Here is a 21,343-nt window from a genome sequence, read left to right on the forward strand (position 1 = left end):
TAATCAATCGATGTCCCCAATTAAAAGGTTAAAATATCATACACACCTGTGAGAATAATTTTACCATCAAATTGGGGACATATTGTTGCAATGGTGTTGGCATTTTCTATGACTGACTGTCTTCTTCGTTATAATTGGTTAATGTGCTCAGGAAACTGCTTAAAAAGCCTGTTTATTGGGGTTGATATTATGGCAATAAATTTGGAGCATCTAGCGGCAATGGTATTTGGAATAATCATGACTGTGATTTCAAATAAGATAATCAGTCGTTTTCCCCAAGTGAATGGTTAAAATATCATACACATCTGTGAGAATAATTTTACCATCAAATTGGGGACATATTGTTGCAATGGTGTTGACATATTCTATGACTGACTGCTTTATTTTGTTATCATTGTTCAATGTGCTCAGGAAATTGCTTAAGAAGCATATTCATCGAGGTTGATATTTTTGTATTAAATTTGGAACATCTAGCAGCAAGGGTATTAGGAATATTCATGACTGTGATCTTAATTAAGATATTCAATCAATGTCCCCAAATCAATAGTTAAAATATCATACACATCTGTGAGAATAATTTTACTATCAAATTGGGCACATGTCGTTGCAATGATGTAGACATCTTTTATGACTGACTGTGTTTTTTTGTTATAATTGGTCAATGTGCTCAGAAAACTGCTTTAAAAGCGTATTCATTGGGGTTGATATTTTGGCATTAAATTTGAAACATCTTGCAGCAATGATATTAAAAATGATCATGACTGTTATCTCAAATAGGATAATCAGTCAATGTCCCCAAATCAATGGTTAAAATATCATACACACCTGTGAGAATAATTTTAACATCAAATTGGGCACATATTGTTGCAATGGTGTTGGCATTGTCTATGACTGACTGTGTTTTTTATTCTAATTGGTCAATGTGCTCAGGAAACTGCTTAAAAAGCATATTTATGTGGTTTGATATTTTGGCATTAAAGTTAGAACATCTAGCGGCAATGGTATTAGGAATAATCATGACTGATATCAAATAAGATAATCAGTCAATTTCCCCAAATGAATGGTTAAAATATCATACACACCTGTGAGAATAATTTTACCGTAAGTTTGGGGACATATTGTTGCAATGGTGTTGGCATATTCTATGACTGCCTGTGTTCTTTTGTTATAAATAGTCAATGTGCTCAGGAAACTGCTTAAAAAGCATATTTATTGGGGTTGATGTTTTGGTATTAAATTTGGAACATCTAGCAGCAAGGGTATTAGGAATATTCATGACTGTGATCTCAATTAAGATATTCAATCAATGTCCCCAAATCAATGGTTAAAATATCATACACACCTGTGAGAATAATTTTACTATCAAATTGGGCACATATTGTTGCAATGGTGTTGACATATTCTATGACTGACTGTATTTTTTATTCTAAATGGTCAATGTGCTCAGAAAACTTCTTAAAAAACATATTCATTTGGGTTGATATTATGGCATTAAATTTGAAACATCTTGCAGCAATGATATTAAGAATGATCATGACTGTTATCTCAAATAAAATTTTTAGTCAATGTCCCGAATTCAATGGTTAAATATCGTACACACCCTGTGAGAATTTTACCATCAAATTAGGGACATATTGTTGCAATGATGTTGGCATATTCTATGACTGACGGTCTTCTTCGTTATAATTGGTCAATGTGCTCAGAAAACTGCTTAAAAAGCATATTCATTGGGGTTGATATTTAGGCATTAAATTTGAAACATCTTGCAGCAATGGTATTAAGAATGATCATGATGGTTATCTCAAGTAAAATAATCAGTCAATGTCCCCAAATCAATGGTTAAAATATCCTACACCCCTGTGAGAATACTTTTACCATCAAATTGGGGACATATCGTGGCAATGATGTAGACATCTTTTATGACTGACTGTGTTTTTTTGTTATAATTGGTCAATGTGCTCAGAAAACTGCTTAAAAAGCGTATTCATTGGGGTTGATATTATGGCATTAAATTTAAAACATCTTGCAGCAATGGTATTAAGAATGATCATGACTGTTATCTCAAATAAAATAATCAGTCAATGTCCCCAAATCAATGGTTAAAATATCATACACCCCTGTGAGAATAATTTCACCATCAAGTCGGGGACATATCGTGGCAATGATGTAGACATCTTTTATGACTGACTGCGTTATTTTGTTATCATTGTTCAATGTGCTCAGGAAATTGCTTAAGAAGCATATTCATCGAGGTTGATATTTTGGCATTAAATTTTGAACATCTCGCAGCAATTGTATTTTGAATGATCATGACTGTTATCTCAAATAAGATAATCAGTCATATTCCCCAAATGAATGATTAAAATATCATACACACCTGTGAGAATAATCTTGCTATCAAGTTGGGCACATTTTGTTGAAATGGTGTTGACATATTCTATGACTGACTGTGTTATTTTGTTATCATTGTTCAATGTGCTCAGGAAACTGCTTAATAAGTATATTCTTCAGGGTTGATATTATGGCATTAAATTTTGAACATCTTGCAGCAATGGTATTAGGAATGATCATGACTGTTATCTCAAATAAAATAATCAGTCAATGTCCCCAAGTCAATCGTTAAAATATCATACACCCCTGTGAGAATAATTTTACCATCAAATTGGGGACATATCGTGGCAATGATGTAGACATCTTTTATGACTGACTGTGTTTTTTTTGTTATAATTGGTCAATGTGCTCAGAAAACTGCTTAAAAAGCAAATTCATTTGGGTTGATATTTAGGCATTAAACTTGGAACATCTTGCAGCAATGGTATTAGGAATAATCATGACTGTGATATCAAATAAGATAATCAGTCAATTTCCCCAAATGAATGGTTAAAATATCATACACACCTGTGAGAATAATTTTACCATCAAATCGGGGACATATTGTTGCAATGGTGTTGACATATTCTATGACTGACTGCGTTATTTTGTTATCATTGTGCAATGTGCTCAGGAAACTGCTTAAGAAGTATATTCTTCAGGGTTGATATTTTGGCATTAAATTTTTGAACATCTTGCTGCAATGGTATTAGGAATAATCATGACTGTGATCTCAAATAAGATAATCAATCAATTTCCCCAAATGAATGGTTAAAATATCATACACACCTGTGAGAATAATTTTACCATCAAATTGGGGACATATTGTTGCAATGGTGTTGACATATTCTATGACTGACTGCGTTATTTTGTTATCATTGTTCAATGTGCTCAGGAAATTGCTTAAGAAGCATATTCATCAAGGTTGATATTTTGGCATTAAATTTTGAACATCTCGCAGCAATTGTGTTTGGAATGAGCATGACTGTGATATAGAATAAGATAATCAGTCATATTCCCCAAATGAATGATTAAAATATCATACACACCTGTGAGAATAATCTTGCTATCAAGTTGGGGACATTTTGTTGAAATGGTGTTGACATATTCTATGACTGACTGTGTTATTTTGTTATCATTGTTCAATGTGCTCAGGAAACTGCTTAAGAAGTATATTCTTCAGGGTTGATATTATGGCATTAAATTTTGAACATCTTGCAGCAATGGTATTAGGAATAATCATGACTGTGATCTCAAATAAGATAATCAGTCAATGTCCCCAAATCAATGGTTAAAATATCATACACACCTGTGAAAAAAATTTTACCATCAAATTTGGGACATATCGTTGCAATGGGGTAGACATATTTTATGACTGACGGTGTTCTTTTGTTATAATTGGTCAATGTGCTCAGAAAACTGCTTAAAAAGCATATTCATTAGGGTTGATATTTAGGCATTAAATTTGGAACATCTAGCGGCAATGGTATTAAGAATGATCATGATTGTTATCTCAAGTAAAATAATCAGTCAATGTCCCCAAATCAATGGTTAAAATATCATACACACCTGTGAAAAAAATTTTACCATCATATTTGGGACATATCGTTGCAATGGGGAAGACATATTTTATGACTGACGGTGTTCTTTTGTTATAATTGGTCAATCTGCTCAGAAAACTGCTTAAGAAGTATATTCTTCAGGGTTGATATTATGGCATTAAATTTAAAACATCTTGCAGCAATGGTATTAAGAATGATCATGACTGTTAGCTCAAATAAAATAATCAGTCAATGTCCCCCAATCAATGGTTAAAATATCATACACCCCTGTGAGAATAATTTTACCATCAAATTGGGCACATATTGTTGCAATGGTGTTGGCATTGTCTATGACTGACTGTATTTTTTATACTAAATGGTCAATGCGCTCAGAAAACTACTTAAAAAACATATTCATTTGGGTTGATATTATGGCATTAAATTTGAAACATCTTGCAGCAATGATATTGAGAATGATCATGACTGTTATCTCAAATAAAATTTTTAGTCAATGTCCCGAAATCAATGGTTAAAAGATCATTCACACCTGTGAGAATAATTTTACTATCAAATTGGGCACATATCGTTGCAATGATGTAGACATATTTTATGACTGACTGTGTTTTTTTGTTATAATTGGTCAATGTGCTCAGAAAACTGCTTAAAAAGCATATTCATTAGGGTTGATATTTTGGCATTAAATTTGGAACATCTTGCAGCAATGGTATTAGGAATAATCATGACTGTTATCACAAATAAGATAATCATTCGATGTCTCCACTTCAATGGTTACAATATCATACACACCTGTGAGAATAATTTTACCATCAATATTGGGACATTTCGTTGCAATGATGTAGACATATTTCGTGACTGACTGTGTTTTTTCTGTTATAATTGGTCAATGTGCTCAGAAAACTGCTTAAAAAGCATATTCATTGGGGTTGATATTTAGGCATTAAATTTGAAACATCTTGCAGCAATGGTATTAGGAATGATCATGATTGTTATCTCAAGTAAAATAATCAGTTAATGTCCCCAAATCAATGGTTAAAATATCATATACACCTGTGAGAAAAGTTTTACCATCAATTTTGGGACATATCGTTGCAATGGGGTAGACATCTTTTATGATTGACTGTGTTCTTCGTTATAATTGGTCAATTTCCCCAGGAAACTGCTTAAGAAGCATATTTATTGGGATTGGTATTTTGGCTTTAAATTTGGAACATCGACCAGCAATGGTATTTGGAATGATGACTGTGATTTCAAATAAAATAATCAGTCAATGTCCCTAAATCAATGGTTAAATTATCATATACACCTGGGAGAACAATTTTACCATCAAATTGGGGACATATTGTTGCAATGGTGTTGACATATTCTATGACTGACTGCGTTATTTTGTTATCATTGTTCAATGTGCTCAGGAAATTGCTTAAGAAGCATATTCATCGAGGTTGATATTTTGGCATTACATTTTGAACATCTCGCAGCAATTGTATTTTGAATGATCATGACTGTGATCTCAAATAAGATAATCAGTCACTTTCCCCAAATGAATGATTAAAATATCATACACACCTGTGAGAATAATTTTACCATCAAATTGGGGACATATTGTTGCAACGGTGTTGACATATTCTATGACTGACTGCGTTATTTTGTTATCATTGTTCAATGTGCTCAGGAAATTGCTTAAGAAGCATATTCATCGAGGTTGATATTTTGGCATTAAATTTTGAACATCTCGCAGCAATTGTATTTTGAATGATCATGACTGTGATATAGAATAAGATAATTAGTCATATTCCCCAAATGAATGATTAAAATATCATACACACCTGTGAGAATAATCTTGCTATCAAGTTGGGCACATTTTGTTGAAATGGTGTTGACATATTCTATGACTGACTGTGTTATTTTGTTATCATTGTTCAATGTGCTCAGGAAACTGCTTAAGAAGTATATTATTCAGGGTTGATATTATGGCATTAAATTTTGAACATCTTGCAGTAATGGTATTAGGAATGATCATGACTGTTATCTCAAATAAAATAATCAGTCAATGTCCCCAAATCATTGGTTACAATATCATACACACTAGTGAGAATAATCTTACCATCAAATCGGGGACATATTGTTGCAATGGTGTTGGCATTTTCTATGACTGACTGTGTTCTTCGTTATAATTGGTCAATGTTCTCAGGAAACTGCCTAAAAAGCATATTTATTGGGGTTGATATTTTGGCATTAAATTTGGAGCATCTAGCGGCAATGGTATTAGGAATAATCATGACTGTGATATCAAATAAGATAATCAGTCAATTTCCCCAAATGAATGGTTAAAATATCATACACACCTGTGAGAATAATTTTACCATCAAATTGGGGACATTTTGTTGCAATGGTATTGACATATTCTATGAATGACTGTGCTCTTTTGTTATACTTGGTCACCGTGCTCAGGAAACTGCTTAAGAAGTATATTCTTCAGGGTTGATATTTTGGCATTAAATTTGGAACATCTTGCAGCAATGGTATTAGGAATAATCATGACTGTTATCACAAATAAGATAATCATTCGATGTCTCCACTTCAATGGTTACAATATCATACACACCTGTGAAAATAATTTTACCATCAATATTGGGACATTTCGTTGGAATGATGTAGACATATTTCGTGACTGACTGTGTTTTTTCTGTTATAATTGGTCAATGTGCTCAGAAAACTGCTTAAAAAGCATATTCATTGGGGTTGATATTTAGGCATTAAATTTGAAACATCTTGCAGCAATGGTATTAAAAATGATCATGATTGTTATCTCAAGTAAAATAATCAGTCAATGTCCCCAAATCAATGGTTAAAATATCATACACACCTGTGAGAAAAGTTTTACCATCAAATTTGGGACATATCGTTGCAATGGGGTAGACATTTTTTATGACTGACTGTGTTCTTTCGTTATAATTGGTCAATCTGCCCAGGAAACTGCTTAAGAAGCATATTCATTCGGGTTGATATTCTGGCATTAAATTTGGAACATCTTGCAGCAATAGTATTAGGAATGATGATGACTGTGATATGAAATAAAATAATCAGTCAGTGTCCCCAAATCAATGGTAAAAAATATCATACACACCCACGATAATTTTTCTACAACCAATATGGGGATATCTTTTCACAATAATATTTCTACTAATTTGCTGGCTAACTAACTAATGGCTACAAACTTGCTGATTAAAATACCAAACATTCCCTCTTGTCCATATTGCCCTCTAAATAGTTGATGGTGAAAAGTACAGACTCCATATTAGACTAGCATTGAGAGAGTTTATGATATCGTGCGCACTTGTAATAGTTGGTCAATTGTACCTAAATAACGAATATATTTGTAAACTAATACAAACACACTTTTCTTTTATGTTTACATCTTACATCAGAAAAATTGTATGAGAACATATTCGAGACTATATTTGACGGTTTGCAGTTCCACTAACTTGCCAATTATTTCAAAAAACGTTGGCTGTAGTATCATACATAATTTTGATGACGTACGCACGTTCAAATTGAACAAAGCTTATTGCAATAGTACTGAGATAGCTCAAATCAGTGTGTGCAGTGATAGTATTTATTTAACACTCCCAAGCTAATGGTTCAAATATTTTGCATACTTTCGGTCATATCTGCGTTAAAAATTGAGTCAATCTTGTTATTAAACATTTGAATAGATTACAATTAATTGTATGGTTTTTGCAAAGATGGGCAACTCTATATATTTTTAAGAAAATGTAATAGAATGCAAATTTCTGGTACGGATAACACGTTTTATTAAACATAATGATATTTTTAAAAGGTAATTGTTTTTTGGGCTTACATTAGGCATTATGGAGATACCAATGCTTCATTTGCAAAGCTTGATTCTAATATGTCTCCGCCTATGCTTGGCTTTTTATGCATGGCTTACAAACAAAAGAATTGCGCACAAATTAAAAGTGGTAATCATCGTGTACAACCAAACAGAAAAGTACAACTAAAATTAACTATATCCAAATTTTTTTGGCTTCCTGATTTTAAAAACATTGCTCTCATTTGCTGGCCTGGTTATTTTTACTTTTGTTTAAAAAGGTTAACTCATGATCGCTCAATGTAAATTTTCTGATGGCTGCTCTCGGTAGTCATAAATTGAGATATAGCAAAATACTTTATCGATTATAGTAATTAAATTTGTTGCCTATTCAGGGCTTAATAGTTGTATGAAAACTATGTTAAAATGTTTACCTCGAAGATAATCGCGTTAAATGTTGAAAAGTCGTAAATCTAGATAGGACATCAGCCAGCAATCCATGCCTGGCTGTTTGCAATTCAAAACCTTAATTTGAACAGATCACCGTAAATTCTGTGAAGCAATTGATTACACTGTATTTATTAGCAAAGATAAAAGTCTAAGGTCTATTCAACCTTTGCGCATCATACAGTAGAATTACTACTTTAAACAGATTTAATAAAGAACTATTAAACTTGTATTAAAGTTGATATTTGAGGAAAAAATGAAGTGATGGATAATTTTTTTCAAAATGTTGCAGATAAGCGAGCTCATTCAAGTGAACTTTGTTCAGTTGCAACAAGCTGTTTAAGTCTGTCAAGCTATTACTTCGATCTTCAAGGACTAGTGATTAACCTTAAAGTTGAAGGTACATTTAATACTATCAATCTGCAATTATTTAGGACCGCTATCAACTTACTACTGCATCGTTTTGATAGAGCTATTTGCGATAGATAAATGGACCAATTACATCGCTGTTATCGTTGTCTCTTGACATATCTGTTGTGTGTGTGGTGTGTGGGTGTGCGTGCATGTGTTTGTCTTTATATGCAAGTGTGCATGTGTTTGTGTAGAGCAAGTATGGGTGTGTCTGTCTTGCATATGTATCTGTGCATCCTTATTTCTGTGTGTGTGTCTATATTGTTTGTGTGTCGTTGTGTGCTTGTGTGTCTGTGAATACGCTTGTGAATGTTTGTGTTTTAGCTTGCATGTGCGTCTGTATGTGTGCAACTGTGTGAGTGCATGTATTTATGTGCACGCATGTGTGTATCTGTATGTGCTTTTGTGTGTGAGTGTCTGTGTGTACGCTTTTGTATGTCTATATATGTGGTCTGTTTGTATGTGTCTGTGTGTGTTTTTATGTGTGTTTGTGTGTGAACAATTAGGTGTGTATGCTTTGCCTGTGTGTTATGATGTGCTATTTTGCTGTTATATGTGTGTACATCCATCTGTATGTGTATGTTGCAGTATTGTGTGTGTGTGTCTGTACATTCCTATGTCTGTGTGTGCGTGTGTATGCACACGCGGGTCTGTGTTTATGTTTGTGTGCCTGTATCTGTGCATGTGGTCTGTTTGTGTGTGTTTGTGACTGTGTGGGTATATCGGTGTGTGGGTAATATGTGTGTTTGTCTGTGCGTGTGTTCATATATTTACATTTGTGGTTGCGTCTATTGGTCTGTTTGTTAGTGTGTCTGTTTGTGCGTTAGACACTCCTTAAAAGTGTAGTTTTCAAAAATATGATTCTCAATGAGAAGAATGTGGGTGTTTGTTTGGTAGAGTCTATGTTTATGTGTGTCCGTATGTTCGTGTGTGTGTGACCATTATTAGAACCACCATTATGATTCTTCAAACAATTTTTCAAATTTTGCAGATACCCGAAATTCAATTGGGTGAACTTTGTTTAATGGCTACAAGCTTTCCAAAATCCGTCAAGTGATTACCAAAATCTTGAAGTACAAGTGTTTAACCTAAAAGTTGAAAGTAGATTTAAAAATATCAAACTAGTACTTTTTAAGACCGCTATCAAGCTGATATTTGTAAACTTTTGATAGAACAGCTTGTGATAGATGAATCGATCAAATACATTGCTGTTGTTGAACATTTTTTGATACATTTGCTTGTGTGCGTGTACATGCCAGTGTGCATGCGCGCGTGTGTCTGAGCTCCTGTGTGCATTAGTCATGGATTTGTGTATGCATGTGTTTCATTTTTTATTTATGTGTATGTGTGTACATGGGTGTGTTCATTTGCTTTTTGTTTGCTTTTTACTGTATGTGTTGTTGCTTTACGTTTTTACGTACATGTGTGTGGTGTGTGTGTGCATATGCCTGTGTACATGCCTGTGTGCGGAATTCCTGCGTGGATCTGCGCCAAAATTGCGTATGATTGGGCTTCACTGTTTATTTCTGTGCTGTGTTGACTAGAGGTACTTCAATAAAGAAGTAATAGCTCTTGTTCTGCAAATGTCCTTTACAGAAATATGTTGTTTTATGAGTTTTATATAATTCGTGGAAAAAATAACAAGTTTTGCTTACTATGAACTATAAAGAATATGTTTATGTGGATTTTGATGCTTACAATTGATTACATTTATGCATACTTTGAGGGTCGTTGTTGCTTGAAAGGTCCAGAGCTTCGGGACGCCGCCCCAATTCTCGTTGGGGGTCTACATCGCCCCCAAACCCCCTGGTGCTCATAACTAGTTGCCTAACATTTGCAGCCCGAACTTGCAACCAGGGAATACAGGCCTGCGTCATAGCAACCAATATCAAGAAGTTGTGATATTTATTTAGATTTTTGTATTTGTATGCACAAACTTATGCTGAATTTAAAGATCTAAACAGATTTTAGTTGATTGTCATAGAAATCGCTGTATAACTATAAGAAAATGCAAGCCTTTAACTTAATTTTGCAGATATTAGAAACGGGTTGGCAGTACCGTGATATTGGGCACAGTCGTAGTATCATCAACAAAATCTGTAGAAAAAAATAATAGCAACATATTGCACACCATCGGTCACTATATACTTGGATCTTGTAATTTCAATTGATTATTCTTATAATTAAATCTAATAATAATCTTATAAAATCGAATAATCATTCTTATAATTAAATATTATTATTATCTTATGAGAATCATTAAAATACTATCATTTCCGTTGTCATTATCGTCATTCCGTATCATTATCAAATGCAAACGGTTCTTCTTTCTGTCGCACGGCCATATCGACGTTTCGTTGGCCAGTCCTAATTTTGATTAAAAAGGCATGTCAAGTTTTATGGCAATTTTAAGCCAAATTAATTGGTCCATTTGTGTGTAATAGGCCATTTGTGTGTAATCCAATCAGATAGGTTAGTTTTAGGACATTGTCTACAAATTTCAAAGACTTGGTAACATATTTTAATAGGTTTATATGTGTTTTGCATTGTTGTTATACTTGAACGACTCCATAGAAAAATGGTTAAATTAGTTGGGGAGATTTGGGCACAAGGGTTTGGAAGGCCGTTCATGAATAATCTTTGTGAGTCGTGTGCACATGCATTTATCATAAAGCTCCCAAACAATCGCTAAGCTCGTGTTCGGTCGTAGGGTTATAAAAATGATTAAGAATGTTTACTTTTACTTGTTACTCATATTTGTTTACTTTATTCTAGTCCATACTACCGCCTCTGTTAGTTTGATATGGACTATTTTAAACTGATATCAGCTGCTTCAATCAACTTAGTAAATCCCTCAATAAAGGGAGACAAATTAAGTCAGACAAATATAATCTGATGACATTTATTCGAAAGAGTAGCCTCAGGACCTACATAATAATAAGTCATAATAGGCTGCGATGTAGTTTTTCATAATAATGATTTGCTGTAGCTAAGCCAGTACACTCAAATAAAGTCTACAAAATTTTTCAATATGAGACTTGATAAATTCATTCAACTATTTGCAAGTGATTTTCTTAATTTCTTAGTGTCACAAATATTGACATTCTGCTTGTATCAAACTTTCATAGCTTTCAATATTGAGTCAGAGTGTTATGGAACTTGATAATTAACTTTGTTAAAAATATAACTTGATCTAGTACATTTAAATTGAAATTGTATTATTTTATTTTAGAACTTCCTGAACCCTATTAGAAGAAAGAGGGCAGCTCTTTCTATATAACATCTGCGTCAGCAATAACCTGGCCGCTGCCTGTTGCCCTTAAATTTATGGTAGGTGTTGTTCATCTACGTAGCTACTTTGAGGGAAGCCGATCCCAAAACTCTAACGAGGCCAGTGGCAGAGGAGTGGATGACCAATTCTATGTCTTCGTTTAATCCCTTTCACCCAACCGTCACCACGATCAGTACAAAAGCAATCACCATCACATCCGTCTTCACCTTCAAGATCATCCCTTCCATTTCTATCATCCACACCCTCCTTACAAGCACCACTCCTCCCATCATTGCCGCCCTCTCCAGCCCCAACAGGAACAATGAAAAACTTTTAATGCGCTGTGCCGCTGTAGGAGTGGCGGTGCCGGCATTCAAACTATACAAAAAGTTCTAACGCCAAAAAATCTATACCGTTGTAGGCACTGCTGGCATTGCTACAACACCACATCATTGCTACCAGGTGATTCTGTCATTACCACTCATATAACCCACTACCAGCAATCATTATTTCTACTGACACCATAAGCATCACCACCACCACCCAATCACCTCAATCACAACGATCCTCTTCGATGAAATCACCACCACTATCACCGTCATCATCAGCACAACGATCTTCCGATTTACCACTATCACCGCAACAACTCTCACAACCTTCACCTCTCTGCTGTCACAATCACCATAATCTTCAATACCATAATCTGTAACTCCATTACTTCCGCAACCACAAACACTGCAACAGTCACTAACTCATCCTCACCACAACTTCATCTTTACCACAATCACCTCATCACCACCATCACAATTGCCATCTCTACCACCAACACTATCTCTCATCAATCATCAACACTACACATATCAACTCATCGCCTAGCCCGCCACCCGCTGCCACTCAACCTCCAACCCACTGTCACTCAAAGAAAGTCTATATCCCCTATCCCACCATCCACCAACAAACACCACAAGACAATACCTCGGCCCAGGTTAAAGTGAGTATTGATTGTCATTATCATAGATGTAAACTTGTTAGATGATTATTGACAAGTCATGACAGTTGGTTACTGACAGTTTAAAGTTTGCTGATATTTGATGCTATTTAGTTTCTGCTAGGTGAATGCCTGGCGTTGCACTAGCAATAAAATAACTAACTAACAACTTTAAGTAACTTAAACTCGTAACATAAGTTAGTTTCAATCTTTATTATAATAATAGCCATGTCTGTAGCCAACTCAATATTTGTTCCATTACACACAGAATAGGTAAGAAGATGCATATATTTGAAAGCATGATTCGCTGACATAAAAAATGCTGAATTTTATTGACTTTTTACAACTAAAAACTTATGAATCAATACAGTTTGAATACCGTGTCATTTGACAAGCCATAATTTTATGTAATACTTGTTGTCACTGATTTTTTGCCAGAATAACAGTTTATCATGTTTACGCTATGAATAGAGTATCACCGTATCACATCTGCTTATCGAGTTCAAGGATAGAAAAATAGTTATAATCTTCTGAATGCTGCATCTCTTTTATTATTTTCTATCTGAGAGTAGTTGAAGGTGCTGCTATAGTCTGAGAGTGGTAGAATGATGAGACTACTCTATGTAGATGGGTGAATGGTTAGACTACAAACTAAAGTAGATTTAAAACTTAAGCTGATATTTAAGATCCTTGCTAGTTAAAATCTTACTTATATAGTGGGCCATAATGATTGGACCATTTGAAACAAAACATTATTTATTATTAATTATTAGTTCATTTAGTGTATATTAGATTAATTCTTGTCATACACACATCAATAAAACACTAGAGTTGTTCTACACACGAATATTATTAAATATCAAAGTGTATTCGTTTGTGCGTATCTGCACATTATTATTAATTCCAATAAAATTTTGTTTATGCTCATGGAAAGAAATTGACCAAATTTAATGCAGTTTTGAAGCATATTAATACAAGTAGTTATTCGCGAGTAAATTGGTGCCCTTTGAAGTATTACTAGCATCTTAATAGCTGTACTGCCCTTATTATCATCACAGGATAGGATAAAATGGGTGCTAAGTAAATATATCATAATTCTTGAGAAATTTTTTGATGGCGAACAGGCCATACAAGCTGCTTTTTAAATATTGATTGCATGTACGGTCTGAAAAGGTAAAAAAATAAGTTCATGCAATGAATGGTAATATCCAGGTGTGTTACTCACTAATATCCAGGTGAGTCACTCACTAATATCCAAGCATGTCACTTGCTAATATCTTGGCATGACAGTTGCTAATATCCAGCCATGTCTTTTGCTAATATTCAGGCATGTAATGTTTCACTTTGCAGACCCCTTGTAGACAAATTGCTAGATATATATTGCTTTGCTCTTAGATATGCTTCCCCTCAAGTGAAAACCATGAGGACATCAGTCTATTCACGCCAAGTACTGCACAGAACCAAATATATTCTACCCAGTATTCAAAACAACAATGCTGCTGAGTTGGCATCTACACCCATACCTAGCTTTAAAAATGTTGAGAGGCCTCTCCGGATGCCTTCAGCTCCATCAGGTATTGTTCTCTCCTGGCACTCTTGTATTCCTCTTCTATTTCCTGCTGGTCATGCATTTCCAATTTCTGTAATTTGGTTTTGGATACAATTAGAAACTAGCATATCTTTAAAATGTGACCAGAAACTAAAATGACGTGATAACTTGCTGTTAATTTTAAAAAGGAAATGAACATTCTTAAGTACATATATGTCACTAAACATCGCACTGCTTCAATAAAATTGGCAAATACATGCTTATATAAGTCAAGAGACAGTACTGTTTGTGTAAACTACTACATTGATACTCTCTGGTACCATAGCAATACTATTAACATACTGCTTTCTGTGCACTGCAGGAATGGCGTGTTATCAATATAACAGTATTATGTGTTCCTGTGTATGCGCAGCAAAAGCACTCTGTCACTCAAATGCATGTTTGTAGAAGTACTGTGTTACCATTGTGCCAGGGGTGTGATATTGTTGTTGTCACTATGCATAATTGTGGGAATGTTATCCTACTACTGTATATGTACTAATAAAATCTTGTGGTACCTCTGAGCATATACTCTAGAAGTATAATGTACATGCTGTGAGAATAGCAAAAACCACAGGGATTGTTCTGTGGAAATACTATGTTACAATTGTACAATACTGTGAGATTACGATATTATTTATATGCATGCATTGTAAAATTGTGACATTGCCGCTGTTCATACACTGTTTAGCCCTATGCGTACCAAGACCGACATTTGTCGGTTTACGAGCAATGTCTCAGCGTACCAAAACCGACAAACCCGACATTTTTGCCGTTTTCGATAGACCTTTTTTAAAACGTTTTATTTATTTTAAAATTAACGTTAAAAATTAAAATTAAAAATTTGAGCAGTTTCAGTAAATTTTTTACTACTGTTTTGACGCTATAAATAATAAATTTTATGCGCATGTGCAAAAAGAACACGTTGTAAAGATTAGATCTTTCTTTATGGAAAACTGATCAACATGGACGGACGCGATAATTTGAGCTCGGCTAAAAAAATTTGTTTAGAGGATGATATCGACTGGTTCGAAAGTGAGGAAGAGGATTTCAGGTCAGAAGAATGTGGGGAAGATGATGAGAGTGAAAAAGAAGATCGACAGAGTGAATCTGATGACGAAAGTGAGAGTGAAACGACCGACGTTGAACCAGGGAGTAATTTCGGATTTCAAAGAGGAGCTGATCTAAAACCGAAAGAACTGCATTTTGATGAGAGCTTGGCAGGTGTACAAAGTCGAATTACTGGACAGATAAGTATTTTCAATTATTTACAGCTTTTTATTACATCGGCCATCATGAATGTTATAGTTAACGAGACAAATAGGTATGGCCTTCAAAAACATGGCGATGCATGGGAGTCTGTCGATGGCAAAGATATTTGGCGAGTTTTTGGTTTAGTTTTGCTCATGGGTATTGTCAAGAAGCCTACTTTGTTGTCGTATTGGTCTACCAATCCGTTATTATCAACGCCAATGTTTAGTAAAATGATTTCGAGGAATAAGTTTTTAATGGTTTTGAACAGTTTGCATTTCACTGACAATTCGGAAAACCCTGATGGCAATAAGTTATTCAAGCTAGGAAATGTTTTTACCATGATATCTGACCGGTTATCTTCTGTTTTGCTGCCTGGTAAATTTATATCTATAGATGAAAGCTTGCTGGCTTGGAAAGGACGGCTCAGCTTCAGGCAGTATATTCCATCTAAAAGATCTAGATTTGGAATAAAGCTATTTGCTCTCTGCGATGCTGTCTCTGGCTATGTGCACAAGCTGTCTGTGTACATTGGTGATGAGCGAGAACAAGCCGAAGGAACTGGTAGAGGAATCACTCACAACATAGTGATGAAATTAATGAATGGTTTGCTTAATTCGGGTCGTTGTTTATATATGGATAATTATTATAATTCGCCAGAGTTAGCAGCTGAACTTATTAAAAATAACACTCATGTTTGCGGAACTCTGCGTGCAAACAGAAAAGGTGTTCCTAAAGATTTGAAAGTTTGCAATGGAAAAGCTATTAAAAAAGGTGAAACAACAAGCTTTTCTAATGGAGAAAGTATGATTGGCTGTTGGAGAGATAAGAAATATATTTCTGTAATTTCAACTATGCATAAAAACTTGGATGTCGTAGATACAGGCAAAGTAAACTATAAAGGGGATAAAGTTTGCAAACCAGCTGCTATTTTGGATTACAACCGATACATGGGAGGAGTTGACAAATCTGATCAAAATTTGCATTATTATAATGCTGCGCGTAAAACCATGAAATGGTACAAAAAACTATTTTTCCATTTATTAGATATTTGTGTGTACAATGCAGCCATTGTTTATAGAATCCGTAGCGGTTGTAAAATAACTGACTTAGAGTTTCGACAGAAATTAATTGAACAAATATTTGAATACACTGGATCTTGCCGCAAAAACACTGTTCCCCGCGCTTCAACTTCTTCCGCTCATCGATTAGTGCTAAATAGTCCAGGAAAAGGTAAACGAGCTAAATATAGAATTTGTAGGCGCTGCCCAAAGCGAGCTAATGACAACACCCGTAAGCGAGACGAAACTAGATTTAAATGCCAAGCATGTGGAGTACCTTTGTGCGAACCCTGTTTTGAGCCTTACCATGCTAAATAAATTTCCAAATTGTATTTAAAATAATTTAGTTTATGCAAATGCTTTGTTGTGTTGTTAGCTATTGTACATACACTTGTTGAAATGTCATGATATATTGTAGTTGTTGTGCATTGCTATGTTGTATTTGTTGCCCACGGCCCTCTTCAGGGCCACATATAATCAAAGAGTTCAGTTCTCATATTGTTCTGCCATCTGGCAGGATTTCTCCATCATTTGCCGTTTCTGTTCATAATAAATGTTGCTTCCTGTCTTTTGCTGCTTCACCAACTGTGTGAATACAGGCTCACCACTCAATTCTTCTTGTGCACAACCAGTTAACCTTTGCTGCAGCACACATGCATCCATGCGATCAGTTTGCAAAATTGTTACATGAATCTATAGTTTCAAGAAATGCATATCAATCTGACAGAAAAAAATAATAACTGAATATATAGATTTGAAGTTGCAGTGTTTGCAAGCTGCCCGGAGGAAAAAATCTCAGTCTGTAGGAAAATATTTCAGCTTTTAGATGCATATTCATTTGCAGTTTTATATAAATTTGCACCAGAGTTTGAGGGGCCATGTCCGGTAACTGCAGCACTGCTCGTCGCCATGGCGTCAGGAGCATTTCGTAGGTCTGCACCCGCGATGCACAGGGGCACCTAACTACACTTTTGATGTGCTTGGACAACCCATTTTTTTTGCAAACTCTTGTATAAATATGACACCATGCAGATGCTTATCATGAACCGTTTTTAGCAGAGATAATGCTTCTAAAAGTGTATTTGTTATCGAAATTTCATGGTAGAGGGGTGACAACTTCGTCGAATCTGGCTTGTGACTAAAGTGTTCCCAGTCGATGTACAGGGAATCTATGGCTGTTTGTTGAAAAATTTCTAAGCTTTCAAATGCATATTCATTTACAGCTCCATGCGAATTTGCATGCGAGTTATAGCCAAGTTTAGACGACCATGTCGCGCCTCCATTATTCGCAGGTTGTTAGAGTCTTGCGCCGAAAATTTCGAGAGGCGTTCCTGCATTGCAACGGAGCTTGTAACTCCGCGTTCAATGCTCTTCGACGATCAGTTTTTTTTGCAAAACATTGTGAACATATGACTCTATGCAAGTGTCTTTAGTACAACATGGTCAATTACTTATATCAATTAGAAAAATACAATTGAAAATGGCATACAAAAATAAAAATTTCATCGCTTCAGCAAATCGACATTTTTGTTGGCAAATATTTGTGAGTTATCTACACAGAAGAAGCATCAGCTTGTAGAGAAATTTCTCAGCTTTCTTATGCATACTAATTTATGCAACTGCCACAATTTTGTTGTAAGTTACTGCAGTTTCTATGCGTTCATGTCGGCAGCTCAAATCGCGCAAGTTATTGCACGGTACTCTAGTGGTTTTTCCATCGTAACCGCGCGGTCGCTAAAGGGTTAGTAGTACTTTGACTCTGTGCATGCGCTGGAAAGTACTAATTTCCCAGCATATGCACTGTTAGAATATGGTGTGGCCAGTGTATCACACTGTGGTCGTACTATGTTGGCACTGCATATGTAATGTTGCAGTACTACGTTGTCACTGTGAGTGCACTGCTAGAGTACTACATGTATGTCATTACGGTTTCACTGTAGAATTACCGTCTTAGCCAAGTGTGAGCGTCAGTGTATATTGTATTACAGAGACTGATGAAGGTATCACACATTCAGGATTTTATAATAAAGCTATCTCTAACCAAACTCTGTTGTATATTTATAGAGCGGTATTATAGTGTGTACTTCTCCTTCTCTAACACTACCTGTAGGTATACATGTTATTTTATGCGGTATCAGTAATTATTAGCATAGTTTAAGGTTACAATGAGTGTGTGTTTTGTGGTGACCTTTTTGGCTGCTTTTGCTTGCTGGTACCTGCTAGACCTGTCACTTTTGCTAGTACCTGCTAGACCTGTCACTTTTGCAAGTACCTGCTAGACCTGTCACTTTTGCTAGTACCTGCTAGACCTGTCACTTTTGCTAGTACCTGCTAGACCTGTCACTTTTGCTAGTGGTCACCGTGATAGTCTGCATGCAGAGCATTTTTATTGGAGTTTTTCTTGCCTATCCTTTTAGATATTCACTTGTTTAGACTTCCCAACTCTTGATCGCTGTTGAGACGCTTGTGGATTTATCATTTAACAGGTTACATATAGAGTGGTTGGTGTACTTTAATACAACCAGGGAGGTGCTAGAAAGCTCCCCTGATTAGCTTATCAATAAATGAGTTTTTTGTTTGTTCGCTTAAACTCTTTCTAATAATACAGTAGCCTAATTATATAAAGGCACAGTTGAGTTTAGGCATTTTCTGTAATAAATGAGTCATCCCTGTCTCAGACCTTCTTCCCATGTGTTCGAAAAAAAGCTATTTGTAATCCTAAAGTGAAACAGAGAGGCTGTGATCAACTAAATGTAGCTTGTGTACCATGGGAAAAGTTAAGGAGGTAGTTGATTCTTCTCTCACCTGAAACCGATATTACATTAATAAGACTTATCTTTGGGATCCAGTTTTATATGACTTTAAGGGAAGCACTCATTAGCTATTAGAAATACTTATGATTTGGTTGAGATTCAGGAAGGTTCAAGTCTTTGGCAGGTTTTGGACCACGGATGCATTTGATAGATATAGTCAAGGAGTTGTCCGCTACTCCAAGGTTGCCCAGGGTTATTCTTCCAGTACTCCCTTGGTCACCCCTTGTCATTTCCAAAAGCAAGTAGTTTTCATTTTATATTCTCCTTGAATTGCTATGTTTCAATTCTTATCTGTTTTAATCGAAGTTATCAGAAGATAAAGAAGAAATGGGCAGACCTTAGAAGTTGGAATATATGCAGTATGTGGTCTGTAAAGATCGGTGAAAAATAATTGAGCAAAAAAAAGTTTTCATAAGATTTACCAACCATAGAAATAGTCTGGTACCTTAAAAAAAATTATGGATGCTGTGCAGGGGTCGGCAATTGATGAAGTCTAGATGCTAGCCTAAAAATGATTGGTTTAAATGAACTGTTATTAAAAATAATGGGTGGAGATTGTAAAGGGCATGTGCTTATATATTAGCCTAGAGCAAAATTCTGCAAAATATATTGTATATAAATAGAATAACTTGAATACAGCTACGTTTTTGTTAATAGGTTAAGTCCTGTTAGAGAAACTAGCCATAGTTCTCTGGCAAAAGGAAATAATAGAAGCTTAGATAACTCAGGCTATTATAAGCTATCTACAGCAGTGAGCATGTCATATAGAGACCACCTGAAGTCATGTAGATGACTATGACTCACTTCATTTTATAATAATGCTCTATTTAGCCACTTTTTCGCTTTTCAGTTTTCCAGGGAGGGTATGTGATGCACCCTTTGTGATTCTAAGTGTCATAGCTGGTCAGTTTAAAGCTAAAATGTCTTATTGTTAAATTGACAGGTGGGTATAAAATTAGAGGCCACTTTAGTGCATCTTCCTAAAGATCTTCTTTTGCAATCTTTCTTTGCAAAAAGAGCCAAGAACATTTTCTACAGATGACCCAAACATCAGGGTCTCATGTCAGAGTGACCATCGCTAACCAGTATCGATGCCTAGTTGTTTTGCAACAACAGCTCTTGGAATGCTCAGGATCCTTTCATTGCAAATATTGACATTGAAGTTTTCATTCCCAAAGCAGTGGCAAGAAAACCGCTGATAGTTTTCTCAGTTATCTCCTCACTGTAAGTTGTCTCATCTCTGCAAAATGTCTTATTATAATACAATCATGTAGATGAACAAATCAAATATGTTGCAGTGATTGTTACATATATGTTGCCATGTTTGTGTGTGTGTGTGCGCGTGCGTGTGTGTGTGTGTGCATGTGTGTGTACATCTATGCGTGTACGCGAGTCACTATGTGTGTGTATTTGTTGGTGTGGGTGTGGCTGTTTTGGTGTCCATATGTGTGTATCGCTGTCTGTGTGTCGGCGTCTGTGCGTCGCCGACTGTGTGTCGCTGTCTATGCGTGTTGCTGTCAGTGGATGTGTCGCTGTCCATCTGTTTGTGAGTTTGTGTGTGCGGTGGTGCATGTGTGTGTGTGTGTACAGGTGTGTGCATCTGTGTGTGTGTGTGTGTCTGTGTTTATGTTGTCAGCAAGTAAATTAATGTGTCTATCTGTGTGACTATTATTAGAAATACCGTTATCGCTTAGCAAACATTTTTTGAAAAGTTTCAAATACGCGAGATTTATTGTGGGTTAACTTGTAGTC

Source organism: Watersipora subatra, chromosome 2 (assembly GCF_963576615.1).
Source record: "Watersipora subatra chromosome 2, tzWatSuba1.1, whole genome shotgun sequence".
Lineage (NCBI taxonomy): Eukaryota > Metazoa > Bryozoa > Gymnolaemata > Cheilostomatida > Watersiporidae > Watersipora > Watersipora subatra.